Source organism: Erithacus rubecula, assembly GCF_903797595.1.
Source record: "Erithacus rubecula genome assembly, chromosome: 8".
Taxonomy (NCBI): domain Eukaryota; kingdom Metazoa; phylum Chordata; class Aves; order Passeriformes; family Muscicapidae; genus Erithacus; species Erithacus rubecula.
Window position 1 is genome coordinate 8781080 of NC_136659.1, and position 25561 is coordinate 8806640.

The 25561-nt window shown below is 37.6% G+C and overlaps 1 long non-coding RNA gene across 1 annotated transcript in view; it reads right to left on the bottom strand.

Annotated features, from left to right (window-relative positions):
- LOC306804463 overlaps nt 1-25038 on the bottom strand; it is a 44264-nt gene extending 19226 nt beyond the window's left edge. Inside the window, exon 1 of the long non-coding RNA XR_013774884.1 lies at nt 24951-25038. This is a non-coding gene — a long non-coding RNA (uncharacterized lncRNA). The remainder of the gene's footprint in view (nt 1-24950) is intronic.
- Between the last annotated feature and the right edge of the window lie 523 nt (nt 25039-25561).

Genomic DNA, 25561 nt, shown 5'->3' on the forward strand with positions numbered 1-25561 from the left:
ATTCCTGGGTAAATTAAATGGTCATAACACATCACAAATTTGCTTTTTAAACCTTAGACATATTTGCAGTTCTTTTAAATCTAAATCCTTTAAATTTACACTAACTCATCTGGAGATGGTTACACTATCAGTTACTACACCTGTTAATTTACATATATCATCAGGTACCAAAATTGATCTGTGCAGAATTACAGAATTCTGTTCTTCCTCTAAAACACACTTTTTGCAGAACACTTTTTCATAATTATCAGTAGAAACTCCTCTAGAGCAGGAACTGCATTTTAACCCTAAATTGCCTGGTTTCTGCTTACTTGGTTTTAGCACACAGCATTTCAACTTGTTCATTTCTGGAGAGCAGGTAAACAAATTAAAAGCCTAAGTTAAATGCCCAAACCCTCCAGTTTATCAGAGTCTGTAAAGCAATAATGAATAAATCTGCCTTAATCACAAAGCATCCCCCTCTTCCTTGGCTTAGCATTTCCTGCTGCGTTTTTGCCATGTGATTTTTAGAAGGCATAATTATGCTTTTGTGCTGCTATCAGAAAACTGGCAGTATGCAAAACTTCCCTGTATGCACCAGAGTGCAGGAATTTCACAGGCACAAAGCAGGGTGGGTACCCAAGCTGTCCTTGTGCTCCACATCTCATTTAGAAATGTATATTTCAATTAAAAACTAGCTGTTTCCCACCCTGTAACAATCTGGTTCATTAATCTTTGACCCCACACACCCAAACTGTCACTAGCTAAGTCAGCTGCCTGCAGCACCATTCTAATCAGATTTTTAATTCATATGGTGGCTCTTGGCTCCCTTGCCATCTCAAATAGTTGCTCTGATTTATTTTTCTAAACAAGTGTAATTTCAAACCTTAGGTACCTTGCTAATAGGTCCCTAGACATGCAAAGCTCATTGATAGTCCAGGAATAACATGTATTCATTAAAATATCCAAAATTTTTCACAACAAATTTCAACATCATGCACTATTTTCAACACACTAAGCAGCAAGTAAAAATTCAAACCTAAGGGCTGAACCCACCTTTGCTTCCTTTTGCTTATTCAGTCACAATTCTCACCCATAAATTACCTTCTACCTCCAAATATTAAATGAATATACACAACCTTCTCTCACATTTTTTTTCTAGTTCATCAATACCCACTGGTGCTATTTACAGACCAAGAGAGGAACTAAATCCACACCCATGCTCCAGTAATTCTGCCACAACAAGGCAGATGAGAAACAGATTCTAAGAGGTCTGCACACAGTAAATTAAGATGTTTCTTTTCAGGAGATTCATTTTAAAGATGCATCTCACAAACACATAAATAGGTACCTCAGAATATGCAACACACAAGGTAATTTTTACTTTTTATCAATTCTCCATTTCCTAAGTCTGCCAGATTTGTTACTGAAAATCTATTTTTCTTGAGAAATTGTAAGTTCTCAAAAGTTGAAGAAATTTCCCAGACTAGTAAAACCAAATTAATTGTGGAAAGACTTCAATTTGGTAATTCAACAGCTGATCCAAGATTTTACCTGCTCTCCCCATCCCTAAGAATCTCTCTAAGGGTTACAGAAGATATTTGGTTAAATTCCCTCTGAAAACGATTAATTTTTTATTACATATTGTATGAAACTTTAACAAACCCAACCTTGTGCTAAAAGTACACCTCTGCAAGCAACAGCAAAAATTAACAGTAGATGTTAGAAAACAGATTAATTTTTTTTAGATATTTTTTCTTCTAAAGAAAAATGTGACAGGACAGAAATTTGAAGGTCTAATGCAAATCTAAATCCAAAACTCTAACCTAAACAACTTTATTGTAGTCTCTAATTAAAGTATCCCCTCATGAACCTACTAGTACAAAGAACTTTTAATGCCAAAATGCTGATTTTAAGAAAAAAATTCCTTGTTTATATTTCTTCTTCACAGGTGGAGTCAACCACTGAAATGCACTGCTGGCTGTTTATAAACAGCTTTTGTTAAAACAAGCTAGTGCTGCAAGTATTTTAATCACAGGTTGTAAAAGCAGAGAGAAAAAGCAAATTTTGTGGTGAACAAAGCAGCCTGTCACACTACTGCACCCCGAGGGCAAACAGAATGCTAGATGCTTTATCAAATAAAATAAAAACAGCTTGTACCTTTTTCACATTAATTGGCTCATGATTGAAGTTTAATAAACCCACAAAACCTCTTTAAAAATTTCCTTCCCATTTTTAAGCGTTATCTTTTTCATTCCAAATTTCCTTAGTTAAATGAATTCCAGAACCAACCCAGTGCAGTTGCAGCCTTTCATTGCCATTTGATGCTTTATTCTATTTCAAAGCACTTCAAGCCAGCCTTCACATTCTTGCTCAAAATATTTTGTTATAATTTTCATCATGCTTCTTATTTATCTTTTCAACTGGCTCAAAGCTATTTCTACTTTCACAGCTTGCTCATCCAAAGGTGTATTATTTAAATGTCCTTTAAGACAGGAGTAACTATTTTGAATACAATACAAAAGGAAAAGAACAAACCAGTGCAAAGTAGACATTTAAAATCACACTTGCTCCAAAATTGCCTGTTTCTTGTCAACAGCTGGCACATTTAGACAACCAGAGATATCCAGTACATAAACTTCTAAAGTTACATCAGTTGAAATGCCTAATTTCTGTTTAGCTTCAGATGCATCCATTATGAAGAAAAAAAAAAAAAAAATCTTTTTTTTCCCTTATCTGCCTCTCACTGTAAGTCAATTTCCTTAACTAAAAGCTGGGAAATAAAAGTACAGGTAGTCAAAACAGAGCAAGTAACAGAAATTAACTTCCAGATGAACTCCAGGAAAGCAATAAGCTTATTCAGCATGGTCATAATTAGTGAAATGGCTGAGGAAAGAAATTCACAAAATCCCACACACTTCTCAAAGATCATACTGTAGCACCTGTGGATAGCAAAAGTTGTATTTAATCTCTGCAGATATTGCATTAATGCTATTGAATCTTCTCTTCAGCTCAATATACTGAGAAATTTTATGGAGCTTCTAATTCAGTCTTATCATTGTTGACAACACCAACCACCAAAAGTGCAATGTCTTTAAGTTAAACAATTAAAAGGAATTTATTCACTGAAAGCTCAGCTAAAATTGCATCTCCTATGTAAGGAAATGCATGCTTACTATCACAATATTTTTCTTTCTTTTGCAGAATTTCAGAAGAATCACAGGGAGTGAGGAAGGATTATGGAAGAGCCTGGGAGCTGCATTCCTCAAGCCTCAAAAAATTCATTTTTCAACTCTTTTGTTTTGTGCTAGGTAATATTTGTCTGCCTGCGCAGCTTCCCCACTACCCATTTATGAGGCACTTGACAGTTGTGTGAGTTATCCCTTTATTTTTACAGCTTTGGTATGTACTTAGCAAAATTAGATGCCATTAAGTTTATAACACCACAATATACTTAGTCTGCAGATTGTAACTCTTGCTATTGATTCCAATGAACAAGGAAATCAAATTTGCTTGGAGGCCCAGGACTTTGTATTTCCTTATCTCAAAATTCCTACAAGCCTGCCAGAATCCCAATCACTTTTTAAAAGGAGGTGTGACAGCCTGAATTTGAAATCTTGTCTCAGAAATCCCCAATTCTCTGTGATGGGGTGTGTGGATACTGCAGAATTAAATCCAGCAAGTTAATACAATGCCAAATAATTTTAAAATAGAGATATTGAGACAATAAAAGATTTTAGTTATGTTGCTTGTCCAACAAGCCTTTAAAATTAGAAAAGATTGGCACCATATGAGTTAATAGCAAAGTACCCTGCCATTTGAGTGTTCTTTTTTCTGTGCAGAGCATGAAGCCATTTTTCTCCCTTGACTTAATATCAGGAAAAAATATGCACTTTTGGACCTATGTAATTATTATTTCTTATACTTGGAAGAAAAAAAAAATTCCTGAAGGTAGCATTTAATGTCAGTTATCAGCAGCCACTGATGTTGGCAAGACTAGCAATTCAAACTCTGCAGAAATAAACAAAACAGCTCTGTTACAGAAGCACTTAAAATAGCCTTTCCTCTAATTTTAAACTGATGCAAGCCTTACATTGGTGTGAGCTTGGATCATCACAGTGTGAACATATTCATCTGCACTCCACAATTATGCATAAGTCAACCAAGGAAATATATAACAGGTAAACTGGCTAAAAAATTAACCACAAAAAGTAAAACAACTGCTTTTCAAACACTACCTTGTGCAAAAGTGGTCTGCACCTTCATACATTTGTTTTTGCTCTGAAATATATGCAATAACAATACTCCATTTAAAACCCCTTGTGGTCAACAAAGGAACTGTAAATGTATTACTGAGGAATTGCCTGTTGGTCAATTCCACACTTAGGGTAGTGAGTTTATAAAAAATCCTGTCCCAAATAATTTTTCTACAACAGTCCCAACACAACTGGCCACACTCAGTTGTGCTTATTCTCCATTCTCTATTTGATCCCTCACCTTTATTTGAATTTCCCCATTAATCCTCCGTTCATTGGTGGGGAAAAATCTGGTGCACAGATTTGAAGAACCAGTTTATAAGGGGATAGAGCTTACTAATTTCTGCAGTTTTGGCTTATGGCTATAACTGCTATATGGGGAATTTTCCTGCATAAAAACATTTCTGTGCCCGTTCTCTTTAATGAAGTTTATGTCATCTTATTCAATGACTCTCACATCAAAAAGCTTGCTGGCATTAGTTTTTTTTTTTTTTTCCATTAAAATTGCTTCCAAACTTCATTAGAGTGATATTTGTTGTGCACATCAACAGCAAATTATTTTAATAATTCAGTTAAGATTTTGCATTGTCTATTTAAATTCTTCAGTACTTCCTCAATAATAAAGAAAAAAGATCCAATGCTGTCATTACTCTGTCTGTCCCAGAATAGTTGGCACTCAAATGCTTTGTCAGCCCAGAGACAGATTTACTGAGTTCAGCTAAACTGGAGACTATTAAATCCCCAAACATTAATCCTCTTTATTCAACAAGGGGTTTAGAATGAAACATAAATACTTTGGTTCAAAAAATTGTGTATGGAGTCCAAGTATGACAGAGCACATCACAGATCATTAGAGTAATTATTTAAAAGGCAAAAATAAGAGTTAAATGGTGAAGGTTTATCTGCCTGAGCCTCTGCACAGCACAGAGTGATTGAGGTTAAGAGATGCTCAGTGGTTTCTGTAGTAAGGTCCAGCTACTGGAATGTTAATGATATTTAATTTGTAAATGGCTACTTCATGTTAATATTGGACTATATTTCCACCACCCTAAAGTATCTGTAGCAAATTGTCCCAGTATTTCCATACTGAAGCAACAGAGTTCTTGGTCATGTGTCAATGCAAAAAGACTGCAAACTAATTCAATAGTTTAAGAATAGGACAGTATTCAAGCTATTCAAGAAAGAGCTAAAAAAGAAAAAGGGCAATAGGTTCATCAACAGGCAAAACCATGAGAAAAATGGAAGTATATCCTTGACTTAGAGTCAAATGCAAGTCAAGTTGCACTTGACCTCTAGTGATTTATACCCACACACACAGAGAGGGAAAAAATAATCAGAAAGGAAGAAAGCAGTTTAGCAAATCAAATTATTTTAGTGATTGCTGATAAATCTCTATCTGAAACTGATGGAAACCCTGTTCAGTATCACTGAATTCAGTGGGGCTCTGCTGATACATCCCTCAAAGATCAGGTTTTCCCAGTGTCATCCACCCCTCACCAAGATGCTTCTTCCTTTTGCCATCATGCCTGGAAATGATTCAGTTCCCTTAATTACCTATCTGAACCTGACAAGAATCATTTAAAGAGCTTGTTTAACAACTGAACCTATAGTCTCCAATATTTATTAACAGAACCAGAGCAGAGTCTTATTTTGTCCAATCAATAACCGTTTGAAATAATTAGAGCTCAATGAACCACAGCACCACATACCTTGCTTAATACTACACTGTAGCCTGGCAAACCCTTAAGATCATGTTTGATGCATTTTAATCACATATTTAACATATAGATTCTGTTAGCTTTCAGGTCTCTGGCTGACACAGAACAAAAAAAAAAAAAACCAAAATAAAATATAAAGCTCATTGATCAAAAGCCCATTGTTATCACTCTCTCCTAATGGTAACATCCTACTAAAGATAAATGCTTTTTATCAACATCACTATTCAAATTATAAATACTATAAAGAATAAAGCAGTGTTACAAAAAAAAAAAAAATCCATTTGAAGATGAACTATCTTGCACAGCTGAAAGGTTCATAGCCAAGACTAAATTCAACATCTCAAAATTCAAGTTTGCTGTTGCTAGTAAGGATAGCTGACAGTCACCTGGAGTTTGGAAACTTAGAAGTGTTTTGCTCCTTGAAGCATTTATCAGGTACTCTTGTATTTGTCCAAAACACAACATTTTATTGGATCACATTGCTGCATTTCCCTTCCAGCTCTCTGGGGGAAAAGCCAGGCCCTTTGGAAATGGAGATGAGAGCAACAGTGAAGGGTTGCTACAAGAATATTTTGCTCAGTGACATGCCTGATCCTTACTAGAGTAGTGTGCAGCTTTACTGTGCAACCACATCTTTAATGAAATGTGACCAAGGCCTGGGAGCATTTGGTTATGAATATATATTAGCAAAGTTTCAAGGCAGAATGATTCTTAGATCCTATTTTATACTCCCAGCAGTTCTTGATGGCAGAAATGAAATTAAGTTGAATTGTCTTAGCATTGGTAAGAAACTTGAAATATTTAAGAAATAACCCATCAAACACTAAAATTCAATTTATAAAAAAAAAAAAACGCATGACCACTAGAACTGAATATAGTGGGACCACTGCACCTTAAATCCTAAACTTGCAAACTTAGCAGCCCTTATTGGTGGGGAAGACTGATTTTTCCTTCCTTCTTGTAAAACTATAGTTCTGCAGTCAGTGAGGAAGATCTTCAGATGAAGGGATGAAACAGTCAAATATTTGTTTCACTCAAGAGTATCTCAGGGTTTAATTATAAAGTGTAATGGGAGAAAGAAACAAAGGAGCTGCTGTAGGTCCACAATTCATTTTTATGATTTCCCAGGGCAAACTAGTGCAAATTTGGTCATTTGTATCACCACACACAATGGTGGAATGAAAAAAATTGAGACAGAAATATCTGGCCACACTAAAAATCCTCAAGGCAGAAAAACTTATGCATAGGAGTTAAAATTTTAACTAATTATAATGGAAGTTCATAAAAACACAACTGATGCTTCATAGGACTCGACACAACTCAAGCTATGGTCCACTTGCCTAAAATTTCAGTTGGGTTTGTATCATACATTCACAAGCCAAAATAACATCACTTATCCATTTGGTAAATCTGGTAAAAACAAAGTTATTTCTAGAAAAATGATTTTTTTTAATGCTCTTCATCCAGCTCCTAAACTCCTTTCCAACTTACTGTTCAGATATGAGCTTCCATTCCCTTTTTTCCCCCCCTCTCTTCCCTCTTGAACTCTGAGCAGGTTTTGCAGATATTGTGGTATTATCATGATTTGAAAATTCAGGTGCTGCTCATGAGAGACAGCTCCCAGCACTAGAAACCAGATCTTCAACCATAGGATGGAAGAACTGGGCAATAGTTGTACTGCTGTCTGTGCCAATTGTCTTTTCCCGCCTCTTTGGGATTTATCAATTGTTTTCTATGTATTCTCTGAGGCTCTCCTGGATGCTGTACTCCTGTGCTTTGTGCCACAGACAGAACCTATTAACTTCAAAGGTATGTCAAGTGAGCAATCCTGCAGAAACTAGTGAAAATGCTTGTGCATCTGAAAATTCACATATTGAAATCCTTTATTTTGTCTTCTGAGATTCTTAGTAAGACATCAAGCTGCAGCTAATAGATTTTTTTTTCTTATCTCAGCATTACTAGCAAATTGGGACACCAACTCCATTTCCACAGCAAACACCAAACCATTGGCATCTGCTTTTCTGAATCTAAAAAGCTACTTCTGTGGGATTCTACAACAAAAGTTTCTTCTGTTACTCAGCTATTGTTTCCTATTGAGCACCTGCTTCTTTCAGAGTTTATCAACCCCAGAAATAACTCCTGTGTAGCCTCACTGTCATGTCTTACTTCCATTTATTCACCAGTTCCTCATTTTTATCCCACTAGGAATTAGGAAATATAACCAAATTTCCAAAAGCAAATGGGATTAATATGCAGTCTCCCTTCTCTTTCATTAGGCACAATATCAAGGGATGATTGGGGACAGCAGATTAGCAGATTAGCACCAGAAAAGTGCACATCTATTACAGCTGGAGGTTTACAAACCATTGCTGCTCACAGTGCATGAATGACTTGCCCCATCACAAACATTTTTATCCTAGCTCATTTCTTTGAGAACACCAAACACCCTCTTTACTAAAACTTCCAGTCTTTTTACTCAGCATACCCTCCCCTACATCCTTTGTTCCCCACAATATTTTTCCTAAGATGTCTCACACCCATTTCTGCTACATCTACCATGACAATTTTCAGACGTCACTTTTGCTGTCACATCATCACACAACACTTCTGCTTGCATTTTCAAAGAAAAATAAGGTTTGATCCAGGCTGTCCTTAAGACAAGCTGCAGGAATTTTCTTCCTTGACTTATTTGTGACTATCACATAATAGCTACACACAGCAGGATGCAGTGTCTCTGAAGAACAGGTATAAAAATAAATGATTGCTCCTCCTTAGCAAAGCTACTTAGAGAAATCTCAGGCTTGAATCCCAAGGTCTGAGATGCTTTCTCTTTTGATTCTATTTCTGTTACTGCTAATAGTCTATTTTATGAAAATGCATGGTGTTAAAGAACAAAAGCAAGTGGTTAAACAGACAAAACCCTGTGATGGCTTGAGTAATAAGTGAAGAAATCTGCTATTCACCTAGTTTGAAATAAGGAGCTTGGTGGCTGGCAGTGCTGATTCAGGTGAGGAGGCTGCAGTCAGTCAGATGCTTATTTTACAGCACTGAGTAAAAAAGCAAGACAGCTGGAGAGCTGGTTGAAACCTATTGCTTCCCAAAGTAAAGTACCTCCGTGGGGGGAAAAGAAAAAAAAAGTCTAAAAAAGAAAACAGGGACTCCCTGAGGCACTGAATGGGTGAGTAACCTGGGCATGTTTGACAGGAAAAAACTATTTTCACAGATGGAGATGACAGTGAAGGATGAAATCTCAATGGGGCTGAACCCAAAGCAAAAATGAAAAATAAGAACCGACTAAAACCCAAAGTATTTACCAGCCCTTGATGAGCACATGGGAGTCAGACAAGTGGCCAGCAAGCTCACACACCCAGAAATGCAGCACACCACAAGGCATTAGATGTGCAGCAAAGCCACCCATGCAGCTATTACTCAGAAACTGTGCATTACAGGACAGAGAAACAGTGCAAAATACTATGAAATGGATGCAAGTTCTTACCACAGCATCCAATGAATGAAAGAAAATGGCAATGAATGGCACAGCTGAAATCTTTGACATTAAGAGAGGCATTGTTATCTAGAGGCACCAAAAAAAAAAAAACAAAACAAAAAAAAAAAAAAAAAAAACCTAGCCAGGCTCTGGCTATGTGATTTTTTGGTTTTTAAATGGCACCACCTAAATCAGAGAATTGCACCTACCAATGTGATAAAAAAATGCAGCCTGTGATGCAAAAAGCAAGACAGTGATATCATCTGCAGTCTGAAGCAATCTTTCAAGCCACTCCTTGCAGGCAAGAAATCAGACTTGTTGGAACCAGAGCAAGCACAGCAACCAAGTGACATGGCTGTAGCTGTAATTGCAGCAGCTATAATCACTACAGCCAGTAGAAAAAGAAATTCAAAAAAGAATGAGGGGGAAAAAAAATCACGTTAAGTTATAATACCATTATTAAAGCAGAAGCCTTACTAATGACAATTGCAAACATTTTTTTATTTTTTTATTAGCAGTTAATAGAAGAGTGCTTTGGTCAGACAGTTCTCCAGGACATTTTGCTTTGATCACTTTTTAGGGGTGTGCTGATCTGCAGCACTGATAGCAGGATCACTGAAAAGCCTTTTTTTAATAATGATAATGGCAGTGAAAAGCAGCTTCATTTACTTTATCCCACATGAATCTCCATTACTGTGAGCAACCTAAGCTGTGACAATACTGGTGCTAAGTAGCCAAGCAAAAAGCATGAGCCATTTTCTAACCAACCTATTAAGAAAGCAAAATTAATAAGATCACATCTCAGTACCATGGTACTCACTCTTTTCATGCAGCTATACAATACACACATATCGGCTTCTGCTAATAAAGGAGCTGCAGGTTTCACCTGGATCCCCCTATCTCTGCTCACATCTGCAGTGCTGCTCTTCTTCCCCTGCTGATTTCTCTTGAAGGATGCCAAGAAAGCAGCATTTAAGTCTTTTGTCTTCCCTTTTGCAAATCCTGCACTGTTACCAGTTCCTGAGCAGAGAGACTTTCCTGGCAGGCACCATGCCCAAAGCCCTGGCACTCAGAAAGGTTTTAACTCATTCCAGGACAGACCTGAGCACTTTGCACTCGACAGAAACCAGACTGCTCACAGACTCCAACAACTTGGGAAGTCAAGAACTTACTGAAATCTCAAGATGTCATTTTCACTACCCTGCTCGACAGATTTTATCTCCCATCACAAACCCTATTTTTCCTCATCTGAGCAACTTGGCTGCCAAACTTCCAGGGGAGCTGGGGGCAAACACCTTGGGTAGCTGAAGGACCACTCATCTCCTGCTGCACAAGCCCAGGCAGCCCCAGCAAGGCTGGGATGCCTCATCCCTGAATCCTTCCAGGGACGTGCTGTGACAGAGCACAGCCTTGTCACTGCCAGCCCACCCCAATGCTCAGTGCCCCATCCCTTCCAATCAAACCCTGCAGTGCCCCTCTGATCATTCAGCCATGGTTTGTACAGCTCTGAATGAGCATACACTGTGAAACAGGCCTTTAAGGGGGGAAAAAAAAAATAAACATACAATGTGGATTCAGATTAAAATGGTGTAAATAGAAGTTAATGAATATTATTACTTGTGTTATTAGAACTTTCTGCTTGAAAAAATTTAATCTAATATTCCCGTTTTTAGTATTGCCAACAGCACTGGGGCATGCAGTTCAATAGTTCAAAGTTACCAGCTTTATAATTGCTTTCTACAGACCTTAAAAAAGGCATTTAAGTTTCAGGATGTAACAGAACAGAATGAATTACCCATAGTCACTTCAAATGCAAGGGGAAAAAAAAGTTATTACTGCACTTAGGTATTTACATACATACATGCTTTCTCTTTGAGAAGCATGAAGAACTAAAAAGCATGATAAATGAGAGAAAATTGTGTAATCAAAGAATTAGGAAGCCTTGGGCATTTCCAGCTCAACCAGTACTTTTAAAAGATTGAGTTTAAGTTAAAATTTTAAGTCGCATCACGGTTTTTCTTCAAGACACAATCTTTAAAGACTGAATTGCACTTTATTTACTCTTATCTGTGCTTTGTGTACTCAGAAGAACACAAGTTGGATTCATCTCATAATGCAGCTCACTCAGGACAAAAGGAGTTGTTGTGTGCTATCTTCAGGTTAAATGATGGGATAGTTTGCTGACAAATCTGTTTTAAAATCACCAGTTAATGCTGCATGCAGAGACCTTGCCTTTGGAAAGAGGAATTATTTTGTCCTGGTCCTGACAGCTGCCTTGTTGACAAGACCATCAGCTTTGCCACTTCAGTGGCAGCAGTACCTGAGGGCCATCTGTAAGAAGGACAAATTGCTTTCTGAAACACTATAATGATTATGTAAATTTGAAATATTTAAAAACACAATTATAACAACAGACAAGTATCAGTTACAGGAGTAAAACCCCCTAGGAAACTTGCCCAAGAGGAACTATTTCAAATCTCATACATGGCTTTTCCAGCCTGAATCACTTACCATTTTACACTTGGATAGATTAAAGAATTGGAGAAATAGTTATAACTCGAATATGTAGGAGCAGTTTAACACAAATTACTATGACAATCAGTCCAACTTATTTCAAAGGCCTTGTTTCAGGCAGAGTAATTTGGCTTCCAGATCCTAAAGGTTTTTTTGAGATTTGCAGAATCCCTAGGAGATGGAATAGATAAGCAATGAAAGACCATCCTTATCCTAACACTGCTTTAGATATTCCTACTTCACTCACCTACATCCATAGTGAAATTTCCATTTAGAAAAGGAAAACCCCATGATTTTCACTCAGGCTGTTACTGAGATAATTGCCTAGTAATTCTGTTGTTCAAATGCCATGCTCAATGGCTCTGCAAGTTTTTACAAAGGAGGAGAAATTGTTCCAGAGACAGCAAGCCTTTCTTTTCTGCATCTGCCATGAAAAAAAACAACAAAACAAAACCAAACCCTGAAGTGAAGGGATTCTGCAATTTGTAAAGTTCTGAGGCAGAACAGAGACCTCAGGCTGAGGTTCCCATGGAGTTCCAGGTTTTTTTATGTTATATAATATAAAAGACCATGATTCAGTGCAGCCCCAGCATGGTTTGCTTTACAAATTCAGCGTGCTTCTGTGCAATATAGCAGAAATGTCAAGCCCAGCTAAGCTCAAACTAAATGTTTAACCTGCAAGACTTCCTCACTTTACAGGCCAATAGAACTTGCAATGACTTGAATGGGCACTTGAACCAAAGAGCCCTTTTGAAATTATCTGTGCTGAAAAGCTCAGATTTTTTTGACGTTAACTCTAAGATCTGAACCAAAATAACATTTAGGAGGCACAAAACTTCTTTTTGTGCTTTTGAAAGCTCACTAGTAGAGATCAACAGGATTAACACTTACAGATTGTGAGCCACTACTGAGAAAATGCTTTAAGGGTTTTGTTTATAGTGAAATATCCAAGTATTCTTTCCTTTTAGACCATTGTGCATCATGAAAGAACTTGACGCCTGCTTTTCTGTCAAGAGACTCGAGATCAGAAAACACCAAGAAAATCTTGTTGTTCGGGCACATTTCTGACATCAGCAGGTGAGATCTTGCCTGAGCACACAGAAATCCAGACAACTGATACAAGTGCAGGAGTTAATTACATGCTCAATATTCACTGAGGGCTTGGTTTAAATAGCAAAGCCTTCCAGGCACTGGTTTTTCATTTTGCTAATACCAGTGCAAAACTCAAGTATGTTTTTGTTTCTAAGTTTGTGGATGCTACTGACAGCAAATGTAGCTGAATGCTTCTGAAACAGTGTACTTGAGTATGGCAAGTGCTCACAGTCTGGTCATATGCATAAGTACAGTTCTGTTTCAGGAATATGTAAGTGCCCATCACACTTAAAAACTTTTAAGCATCTTCTGCCAAATCTACACATAATGAAATACACTTGGAAAAAGCTAAGAAAAACCTACTTATACATAATGGTTATACTTTACATATTCTAATACAAAAAAACTTACCTTTTTTCCTTTTCATCACAAATTTGCAAAGCAAATTTGGCTAGCTTCCAGATATTTCAACACATTATTTGTGTGATGAAAGCAAGAGAACACAGATCACCGTTTAACATGTTAAAATATTGCTGCACCAGAAAACTACTAAGAGCACAATGATGAAAGAAGCATTTGATTCTAACAGATTGAACCAGATCACCTGGAGGGACTGGGCTGCCCAAACAGCAGCTCCAGAGGTTTTGTACAGACCTGCAGTGCTCTTACACCTGCAAGTTTCCAGTGCAAAAGTGAACTCCAGAACCACCAGGGGATGAGGCACTGCTGCAAACCCCAGGCTCCTGAATCCTAACAGCTGGATTAATGTTAGGGGGGGAAAATTCCCTTATGTCACATAGCACAGTATCAGTGCCATAAATGCCTGAGGCTAAGCTTCCCCAGGGAGAGAGCTCAAAAGTGAACAGACTGGAAAAGAATGTAATCCTAAATAAGCTTCCTGTACAGACACAGCAGAACTTCTTTTAAGGAGAAATACTGAGGGGCTTGAGGGGATTGGTTTGGTTTTTGTTTGTTTGGGGTTTTCCCTGGGTTTTTGTTTATTTGGGTTTGTTTGCTTTTGTAACTAACAAGGGAGATAAAATAGGAAAAGTGTTGTACTTAGCTGAAACGATCAAGAAATAAGAAAAAGGGTAACAAAGCTTGACAAAGCTTTCAAGAACAGTAAAATAAATCTACAATCAAATACAGATTCGTTTGGACTTCTGTATTCTAATGAAGAATCTCTCAAATTTTTTTTCAGAACAACCTCAAAAAGGATTGACACTCACACTGGACTTCCATGCTATCCTCTTTTCCTCCAACCAGTCTGCAGAATAAATACATTGAAAAATTCAGAGACTGGTTTAAGTCAGCTCAAGGGACAAAGTCCAGTGAGAAGGCACATGAAGTTTGAGTTCATCATCATTTAAATCTGAAAACCCAGGAAATACACAACTGACCAGCCCTTCCAAAATAACCAGGATTTATTGCTTTTTCAACAAAATCATATTTTGTGCTTTTCCCCTTGCTATACAAACTGTCACAGTCACCCTGCTAAAGGATATCTGATATCTTTTCCCAAGAAAATTTCAGAAGCAGGAAAGGTCTACAAGGGGTTCAGACAGCCTGGCAAGTTTGAATTTCATCTCTAGAAAGATAACATCTATGATAAAATAAAACAACTGAGCAGATTCATAAACACAGTTTATTATGAAAGTGCAGGATGGTTTCTGTGAGGGGAAACCCTGCTAGTCCTGAAAACTCTATGGCAATGTCTGGCAGCATGTGAGGAAAGGTATTCCATGAACATAGCACAGCTGCAGTTTCAAACATCATTAAAAGAAGAAAAGTTCTACTGGACTGGAAGAACCAGCCATTTCTGAGTGCTAATTCAAGGAACAAAAGCAAATAATCATAATGCTTAACCACTGCTGTGCAGGATGAAGCCAAGTCAGAGGTATTACCTAGGTACTGGTTTCTATCAACATCTTCATCCATAACCTTAAAAAATAAATTGGAAGAGGATTTCAAACTTTTCCAAACCAAATGCTGCAGCTAAATAGGAAGAACTCCAGAAAGACCCCACCCCAAAGCTGAAAAATCAGGCAAAAAGATGGCAAAGAAGGTCCAGTGGAAATACTGCATATTACTGTTCCTAGGCATCATAACATCATTCTACTCACTGCAACTACAGAAAATTCCATATTTAAAAACAAATTTTAGTTACCAACAGGAGGTTACAATACAGCTTAGATATTCTCAGTGGTTTTTTATAGTAGTGCTTTCACAGAAATAAAAAATCCCCACAACACAATAGTTCCTCTACTATGTACTTGAATTTCAAAAAATAAAAACTAAAGTAGAAAATAAATGTTAGACAGTGACAAATCAAGCTTTTAATTTAACAAGATACCCAAAAATACTTCTCACATTAAAATAAAGTTAACACACTTGCAGGCTTTAATGAGTACTAAACAAAACAACAAAACAATTGGACTGAATTATCCTATAAATTCAACTTTATGGTACTTTGTCTGAAGAAACTCATCTAAGCAGAGAAATAACACACTGCTAAAATCTCTAAGGAAGATGTACAAGCAACCTGTGTTAAAGTGACACTGTCTCTATTCCTCCCCAAGAAATGTAATTTGTAATGGAAAACCTGTATTGTAATCTGGGCACCAGGTCCCTTTGATACTTTTTTTATTCTTTCCAAAAACAGTGAACTCTGCTTTTGGTGGCTGAAAACTCATACAGATACACTCTCAGGGATAAGCTCCAAGGCAGGAAAAATACTTATGAAAGGAAATAAAGTCCTACACATTTTAAATGCAGGTACTGAATGTGATAACAAATAGGTTTGTGGGCTTAGAGAACAAAAGCAGTGCTGAACTGGAAGTGCCATTCAGTGAAAGTGAGGGGTCTTACAGAAGAAATACTCTTTAGCACATCGAGGGTGTTAAGAAAAAAACACAAACTACTGTGTGTAAAAGCTTTTGAGAACCCAGGATAAAACTACAATCTACATTGGAATGAAGAAAGGACTGACGAAGCTAAATCTTAATGCTTACCAATACTTCAAGACTTAAAATTCTGGAACAAGCCTGGTAGCAGCATCACAGCAGTTTAACTCTTGTGTATTTGTTCTGAAGTCAGTTTGGTGGGTTTTGTTTTTAAGGAAAGGAGGAAAGAGAAGCTGAAAAAGCTCAAAGCCTAACAGAGCTCACTACAAGAAACTGAAATTGAGCTGCAGGATGAGTTGCTCATCTATAGGAGATGAAGTTTTTATTAATGTCTTAACTAAATATACACTTGTTATTTATCTGTTTGATTCCATATAAATGACAGGGGTGAGGTGATAGAAACAGTGATGAGCAATGACCCCAGAACAAAAATAAGTACTTGCCATCATTCAGGTAAAGAGAAGACAGCAAAGAGTACATTTACTCTAGTCATTCTAAGAATAGAAGCTCATAATCCATTTTAACTGCAAGATATTTTAATGGCCTACAGAATACATCTAACTATGTAGAACAGAAGTCTTATAGGAAATGAAATTCTCAGGGAAAAATACGACCTAATTAAAGCATCTACAAACACGTTTCAGAAATGGGAAAGATGATTTAATTTTGTCAGCAACATCTGCAAAATATTTTAATGTGAGATATCTGTAAGCCTCCTGACTTCCAGATTTTTCAGAGTGTGTCAGAATATTTTACAAAACACATTAATTAGTACAGCAAGATTGAAGCAGTGCACACCATTGCACTGGAAAAAGATTACCAAGAAATTGTGGCTGGTTTTATCTCACATTCCTGTCCCTGAACTCTGCCTCAAACTCCTCTGTAGTATCCAAATGGTACTATTATTTGTAATTATAAAGGTACCATAAATTGTGAAGATGTTATAAGGTATACAGATATCAGATTTGCAAATGAATTTTTTCTATTTTATTCTCAACAGTCTCTTGCATTTGTGATTTGTTCTAAGTTTTTTTCCCTTCACAAAAAATTATTTCAGGCAACTCTTTTGAATTCCCTCTACCTATATACAATAGGATTTTGGAGGAAGACATTGCTTGTGCTCAGGGTACAATAGGATTTTTAGCATTATAGGACTGTTATTCATTTCTTCAGCAAATTTTCATTCGCTAACAGCCCAAGTTCACTGAGAAGTTGACTCCACTAATTATCTTCTCTTCATAAGCCTGTAATTCAAGATATTTGACACAGATTCATTCTCATACTCAATATTGCCATATCTTCTTGTTTCCACATACTCAAAGAAAATGTTCAGCTATCCAATCAAGCATTTCTCACTTACTGGGGGAGTCACTGACCTCTTTTTTAGCCCTGGCTATTTGAGAAAAAAATTAGGATTTCTGAAGCAACCAAAGCTGCATATGTGAGTTCTAAATCACTGAAATTCATCAGATTCATCTAGAACAATTCAAATAACTGAATATAAAATTTGAACTGACACTAGGTCTGAAAACAATGGCTCAAAACTAAACCCCTTGAATATAATCTACATGCACAGAAGCATCCATGAGAATAGTTTATATGACTATTTCCTAATTCCAAGAAGCAAAGGAGAGCAGAAAGGCAGATCAAAAGTGCATTTCTGGTTAGTCATAAATAGAAATCAGAAAGAAAAAACCTGTGGAGGAAAAGTCATTCCCACAGATGGAATATTTTCCATTTTGCAAGTGAGGAACATGAAGACACTTGATAAACAGAAGTATTTTGTTTTCAGAGCTATCAGCCTGGTATCCTCCATCAACTTCCATTGCACATTCAAAAGAAAAAAATAAAATAAATCACCTGGAATTAATACAAGTAAAATGTAAATTTATCCTGCTTCCTGCAAGGTGACCACTTGTCACACAGCCCATTGAGATTCCCTGCAGACCTGAAAATAAACTTCCCAAGCCTGAAAGTAAACTTCAGCTGTATGTAAGGCTGAGAGCTTAATGTGTGAGCATCTGTTCCCACAGTTATTCCATTTAAAGTGCACTGTCATTTCCAAACTGCAATACAGGTGTCCTATGCCACCAGCCTTAACCAGAAGCTTCCTATGTATAGAAATATTTTCTTCCTCCTGTTACTTTTAATTGCATCATGTGGAATTACACCACATAAAATATTGACTTCTAAGATTTATGTAGCTTAGGCAATAATGCAGTTGGTAACACTTCTTACTGTATTTTCTCTCATCCTCTATGGCAATTTTCTAAGCTTAAATATGTTAGCTCCTGGCATATGGCATGTTAATACACATGTTGTGGGAGTAATGCTCTCAATTTATCTACCAATAGTTGGCACTGTTCACTCAGTTCTCTACAGCAGGACAGCAGTTCCAGAGGATAGCCAAAAGTGTCCTGGCTGGGCCAGGGTTATATGCTAAACTTCAATATTTTACATGGGAACATTAAGTCATTCCATGAAAATTACTTTTCAGTTAAAAAAAAACCCTGCAAGGATATGAAATTTCCATTCTGCTTTCTTATCTTTGTAAGGTTTCAGGCTTAAGACATTATCTTGCAATCAGCTCAAGAACACCTCAGTACTCGTGGCAGTGTCCCTTGATTTTCATATTTTTGGTTTTTTTTCTTTACAATTCCTAATGTAGATTCCCATTAATATCATACCTCTGAAATACTAAAAAAAGGCAGCAGTGATAACCTAGATTATTTGCCTTATTCTACCCTAATTTTAATGGGCTTGCCCTGACAGAAGCCTATGGAGAACCTCCCACTTCAATAATGGCATCACTGAAGGCTTTATTATCTGAGGTTGCAATTTTAAACAAAGAGCTTTCCTGTCATTCTGAATCCATGGAGACAATATATAGGTATTCTCAAGGACACTTGGCACTAGTTGATCTTGGAAAAAAGTCAGCCCTCAAAGCCTCCCCTGTCAGCAGATGGCTTTGTGAGCCACTTACAAGCTTCACTTCACATCTTTCTTCCCTCAGTGCTTTGCAGAAATATACCCATCTTCCTATTTGTGCTCTTACATATATCAATACATCTTTCTTTTTTCTGCATTTCATTCTTTTGTCTAAATATAAATAATTCCATATTTCTCTCCACTTGCTAATTTTACTTTGACAAGCCTTGACAGTTGACAAGAAATCTTCTCTTGTGGCTTTCCCACATTCCTTCAGGCCTGATTGCATATCCACAAACAAAGCTGTCAGTGAAGCCACCTGCTTACTGACAGAGCAGTGTGTAAAAAAGAAAGCTACATGGCTTCCCAAATTGCATCCAAAGAACAACAGACATTCCAGAGCCATGAACCAGGACTTGCATCAAATCAGAGATGTGCTAACTTTGTTACCAAATGTGTGGACTATCACTAAATGAGTCTTTTTTTGTCTTTTTCCCCCCACCTCAAAACTGGAGACAGGCAAAGGGAAAAGATGTCTCACTCTGCAATATTTTTTTCCCATGAAACAAGTAAAATGTTCCAGATTAACATCTACTGCATGAGCACAGGAAGTTAAATCAGATGATGCAGTGCTGGTCCCACCAGCATAAATGCACAGGAAACCAAGATATGATGGTTAGCACCAATTAGCAAAATCCAATCAACAGTACAGGCTGGCTATGAGCCTAAAGGGCTACAGATATTTTAATGTCAAAATGGACAAAGAAAAAGAGAGAAAGGAAGGACTGTTTGCATTTATATAGTCACATAACACCTATTATGTGCTGTTTTCCATATACTATTATCTTTCCTCATCTTTTAACATTAGGATAGAAATATGTGGTGAATATATCTATCTTTCTTTCATTTCCTTACAGCATTTCTGCAGACATATATCCAATGCATTTCACTTTTATAACACACAGTGAAGTTTAAAATAGTGTGAGTGAACCTCCATTCTCTGTTCCTTTTCCACTGTCTACTAGACACACTTTTATTAATGCTACAGTTTTATATTTGCCAGCACTTGTCAAGGTGTGAGAAGAAACACTGATTCTAGATCAGACTAAACCTGCAGACTCCTCTACTTTGGACCAGGGCAGCAGCTGAAAGCTGAAAATGTGTCTCTGCATGTCACTGAAGTATGAAATACAGACAAAGCGCCCAATTTTGTCCCCAGACATTTCCCAATAAGTCAGTCATCTCTCCCTTCTTGCTCTGCTTTGCTCAGATGGGACCCATCAAGACCAGATAGGAAAGCATTTTTACAGACAGTCTAGCCTGTCTCTGAGCTTCAGGGCAGGCAGCTCTGCTGTGCCTGCTTCCCAAAATCCAGAGAGGGGCTCCTCCGGCTCCCAGCCTCAGATCAGCACAGCTTTCCTTGCACAGAAAAACAGAGGAAGGAGTTGAAAACCAGCACACTCACCCATCCAGTTGTACACACAGGAAGAGGTACTCACACTTCTGCAGTGGAGAGACCTGCTGCCTGTAATTGTTCCCTCTTAACTGGTTTTGCAACAATCACAATTTCTCCCACAGAATTTGGAAGGCTTACAAGACAGAATTGCATTTGTCCCTGATGTCACCCTGCATTAGAACACTTTCTCCTGAAAACATACCTCCAGCAAGGTGTATTTTTAAGATGCACAACCAAAGCTCTCTAGCATCCTTACCTGATCAAATAAGAGCTTTTATTTTCATGCTATATCATCACAAGCTAATTCCCAAATACTCTTCTCTAGAATTGTACCTAAACATAACTGTAAACAGCTTATTTCAAAGCTTATGAGGTATAGCAAAGGAAAAATCTGAATGGTAACATCTTTCTAATCAAGAGCATAAGTTATTCTAAACATCTGTAAAGATCCATCACAAAGGGATCATGGGAACAGTAAATGAGCCATCCTGTACCTATAAAACACATTAAAGGTTTGACACCATAAATTACTAGCAATGACAATGAGCCTTTCCCTATAACTTTTGAGTTTGCACTAAAATTTAATTGTAGCTATACAGAGGTGTATTGTTTGAAAAGCAAGGAAGAGCTTGCAGTAGACAGGACTGGTAAGCAGTTCATATTTGATTTTGTAGTGTTTTTTCAACACTATATCATTAGAAAAAGCATTAAAATTTCTTTTAGTTTGTAATATCAAATTGTTTGCGTAGACTTTTCACAAACATATAACCAAGAACTTTAATAAAGCTTTTATTTTTCTTTCCGCTCTCAGTTATACAGTGCCACAAATTTAAATAAAACCAAAAGTATCAACATCAAATTGCCAAGGTGATTTCACCAAGAGGAGTCACATATAATACAACAAACCTAAATTAGTTACTTGACACATGTAAATGGTGGCCCTTCACTGAGTCCTAATGAATGAAAGAGAGCTTCCAGGAGCCAGGTCTGTAGCCACACTCAGGAAATAAAACAGAATTCTAAAATGTTGGTTCAGCCAGGAAAAACAGAAAAAAATTGAGCAGTTCATTCAAACATAAAATAGCCATGAAAATATTTCTGCTCAGGAACTTATAGTTCTGTTCCTGTTACAATTCAATATTCCATCAACTTGGACTTGACAAGGCAGAAACCTCACAGCTAAAACCAGGAGTGTTTTTTCTCAAAACAGAGGTAGTGAATTTGGGTTCAATAATCATTAAACAGGCACAGAGGGATGTACATTTTCTCATAGTTCTATCTCTGAAGGCATTTGGTAGCAAATGAGTCCTTCAAATTGGACTCATCATTACTCAGTTTTACAAGACAAGTATTGCATTGAGCTAATTGTGCATAGCCACCCAGCTTTACCTTTAAGCACAAACTCCCTCATTACTTCCTTGGGATTTTAATAGATTTGCTGTCTCTAAACAGGAGCTGCACAAATAAAGAATTACATTAAAGGCAGATAACAAAAAAGACAGAAGTTTAGTCATGGACTCGTGCTGTGGTAAGCAGAGTCAGCAGATGTGCCTAGAGACAGACAGAGGACTGAGGAGGCTCAGAGCACGCAGGACTGAACAAGGAGAGGAGACAGTGGAGGTGCCTGATCACTTCCCCCAGGCACCCTCCAGTGCTGCAGCTGGGTAGCAGAAGCCAAGGGACACCCTGCCCTGAGCTATGGGCAGAGCTTCACTATCAACACTGGGTATTCACACAAAACAGAGGAGTTCTGCATGCCAAGGCACAGCCAGAATTTACACCTTCTCCAGGAAGGATCTGCCCACTCTAATTTTCTGCTGCTTTTTCTCCTTCCTCAGGAGTATCTGGCATTTATCAAGCCCTCAAGAAGACAACAATATGCAATTACATGGAATATAAGCATATGAGTAGCCAAAGGAAAAAAATAAAATCCTCAGCCTTATTAGGACATACACAACAGATATTAACATATCTCTACCTCATCCAACAGATCCTGGTTATTCCACTTGATGTGTTTTACTCCAAAAGTGAGTTAGCTCTTATATTGCTGCTAAATCTATTTAAAATTACCTGCACCTGACATGTTAAACAGATGTGATGTTTTCCTTACACTCTAAAGTATTATGGCACTGGAGCTGGGGTTGTCATTCCCTCCTGAATCTACACCAACTTCAGAAGAAGCATATGCTTCAGCCCCCCTGAAACATCTGGGAGTTCTCAGTTCACATTTCATGAAATTCAGTCAGGTGAGTGCAAGACATATGAGTTCATAAAGGACTCCAAGGACAAAGTGTATTTTATGCCAAGAGCCATATTTAGACTGAGCAAGTTCAGCAACCACTAGGTCATCTTAGCTATTAATGGCAGGTATGATACTCTCTCAACTATGCATTTTGGAGTTTTTCATCCCCATCTTGAATTATTTCAAGAATAAAAAGTACATTAAACACATCTGAGCCAAAAGTTTTGCTGGTTTTTTACTTATCACTGCACAGTGACTTCTTTCCATACAAACAATGTCACTTGACACAACAAAAAAGTGGTGCAGCTTTGACAGGTCAGTAAAAGACTTCTTCAGTTTTAAAGGAAAACATGGCTGCAGAAAACAATAAGTTTTAGTGACAACATCAGAGTCAAGGGACCAGGGTCTGACTGAATATTTACGTTTTGGACATTAAAGACATTTATCCACAATATGAACTTTTAATAGACTAAGCACTTTTCTGTCTAATGCCAATACTTTGATTCAGCTAAAGCCACCTTTGACCTTTTAAACCCCATACAAATAGTATCTAAAAGAATTCCAAAAACACTTTCTTCAGCCTGCATTACAGCACATTTCATTGTTGCAGTGAGCTGTGTTCTATGTGTTTGCAGGTGTACTGCTCTAATGTTATGCCATGTAAGAACTGAGGGAATTTCAGTAACCAAACTTACTGAGTTCTGCAGTACCTCTGGCAGCAGTCATCTACAAGCTGCTGTAAAGACTCTAAAAGCACCTTGCAGAAGTGACTTCCAGTTCAGAAGTCACAAGAGGTGCACAGGGAGCTGACCCACCCTCACCATTAAAGAGGAGGTGCTTCCTGGTACATTCCAAAGGACAACACCTACTGGACTAGAGGTTAAAAGCAAGTACATGGATTGACTTTCCCTTTTCACATGATGTGTCATGTACTTCAGACCATCTGGTGAAGAAGAACTCTTACTTATCAGACAGTTTAAATGCATGGAAGAGGCACAATCAGACTATTGTCAGAACTATAACTAACTAGCATGTTATCCTTCCTTATACAAGACTACTAATTTACACACTCAAGTCCATTACTCTCTCTGTCCTCAAAATATGGTGTTACAATTTCCTAAAGAGAAATTTCCAATAGCTCCATGGCTATTCAGCACATTTCCTAAACCTGGGAAATTTGTTATCTGTGTGACCAATATGAAACTCACTGTTAACAGACTCCTTTCCCTTATTTCCCATTTGGAAAGGGCAAAGGTGTGAGGAAGCACAGATCTCTCACACAAGTACTCAGACTAAACCCTGAACTACTCCTCCTCTAAGGAAGGAATGGATCCCTCTTGAAGACAAAGAACATCTCTTCTTTGATATCTTCACCACCTTCTGCAGAAAGTCACCAAGGAGAAAGCACTGTTGCCATCCACTCCACCACCAGAGAGAAGCTGAGCAGTATTTGATGCAGAGAAGTGCAGCAAACCTGAGCTGTGCCAACAGAAGCACAGCCAGTTGTTCAAGGCTAGAAATTGTTCTTTACTCTGCTCTAGTCAGACTGACTGTAGCCATTACTGTATCCTCCAGAACTTGCACATTAATGGTAGTAATAAAGTAAAAACAGTCAGTGCACAAGTCCTTTGAGAAGATACTGAGGCAACTTGGCTTGCTGAATTTGGGGGAAAAAAAAAATAATAGAAAGCATTATGAGGGACCTAAGAGCAGCTCTCCAGCAATATCCTGTACTGAGGGGCTGACAAGATGAATTCTGTCATGGTGCACAACAGGAAAATGAGAGACAGCAAGCACTAATTGAAAAAGATTATTCTGATGGTTCAGGGGGGAAAAAGTCACTACAAAAGTAATTAGGCAGAGAAGCAGAGGCCCAGAGAGGTTGTGCAACCTCCATCCTGAGCTTCTTTCAAAACCCAACTGGACACAGCTCGGATGAGCCTCGTGCTGACCTACTTTGAGCAGGATGTTGGCTTGGTCCCTCCCAGCCTGAAGGGTTTTGTGACTCTCCTCTCTGGTTCTTCAGCTAGAAGCTTACAAAGGCACTTGAATATCTCAGGTCATCAGTTTTCATGTTATTCAATAATATTGAGCTCTACAAGATGCTAAATGGAGTATCATTCCAACTACACATTCCTTTTTTTATTTAGCTTTCTGACAATAGGCAAATTTCTGCAGAAAATGTTAGCAATAAACAAGAGCTGTTAAAGAAAAATAAGAAATACAATCAACTAAAAGTGTCAAAATATGAGTTTTCAGTTTTAAATTTAAATTTTAAACCTCTACCAAGAACTTAAAACACATCCACATTTTCAAGTTTCATGAAGGGAAGGGGTATTGAGTTCTAGTTCTCAGTAAGTCTTTAATCTACTTACCTAGTGCATTTTGCCACAGCACATTGCTCTCCCTGAAATAAGAAAATACTCTGTTCCTCCTAGGCTGAGCAGTAGCCTGGCCACTGCCTAAAGAAAAAAAAAAAAAAAAAAAAAATCAGCAGTATTCCTCTCTTGTCACAGACCCAGGTGCCATTGCCCAAGAAAGCAGATTTCTGCTCTTCCTCTGCTAACTTTGACCCTTGGAAAAAGAGTATTTCATTGCTTTATTTGTGAAATTGGAAGTTATACAGAGCAACACCAGAAACATTTCATCTTTTGCCAACAGACATGTTAATAAAGAGATAATCCTCTCATGTTTATATCAAAGCTGAGGCAATCCACAGCACTAATGCAAAATCCCTCACTCATCTTCTTCCATTTATGCTCTGTTAATCATATAACATTATTACAAACAATGCAGTAAACTAATTACTGTTCAGTCACCTTTTTCTTCCACACTATAAACTAAATTACTTACTCACAGATGCATTCTCTGTGCAGATGAACTGTTTGTTTGTTCTCTTTCCTTCCAAACTGTTCAATGCTACTTCAATTTGCGGACACCAAAACCTTAAGGATGCCTTCCCACATAACTGGGGTGAACATTCTTG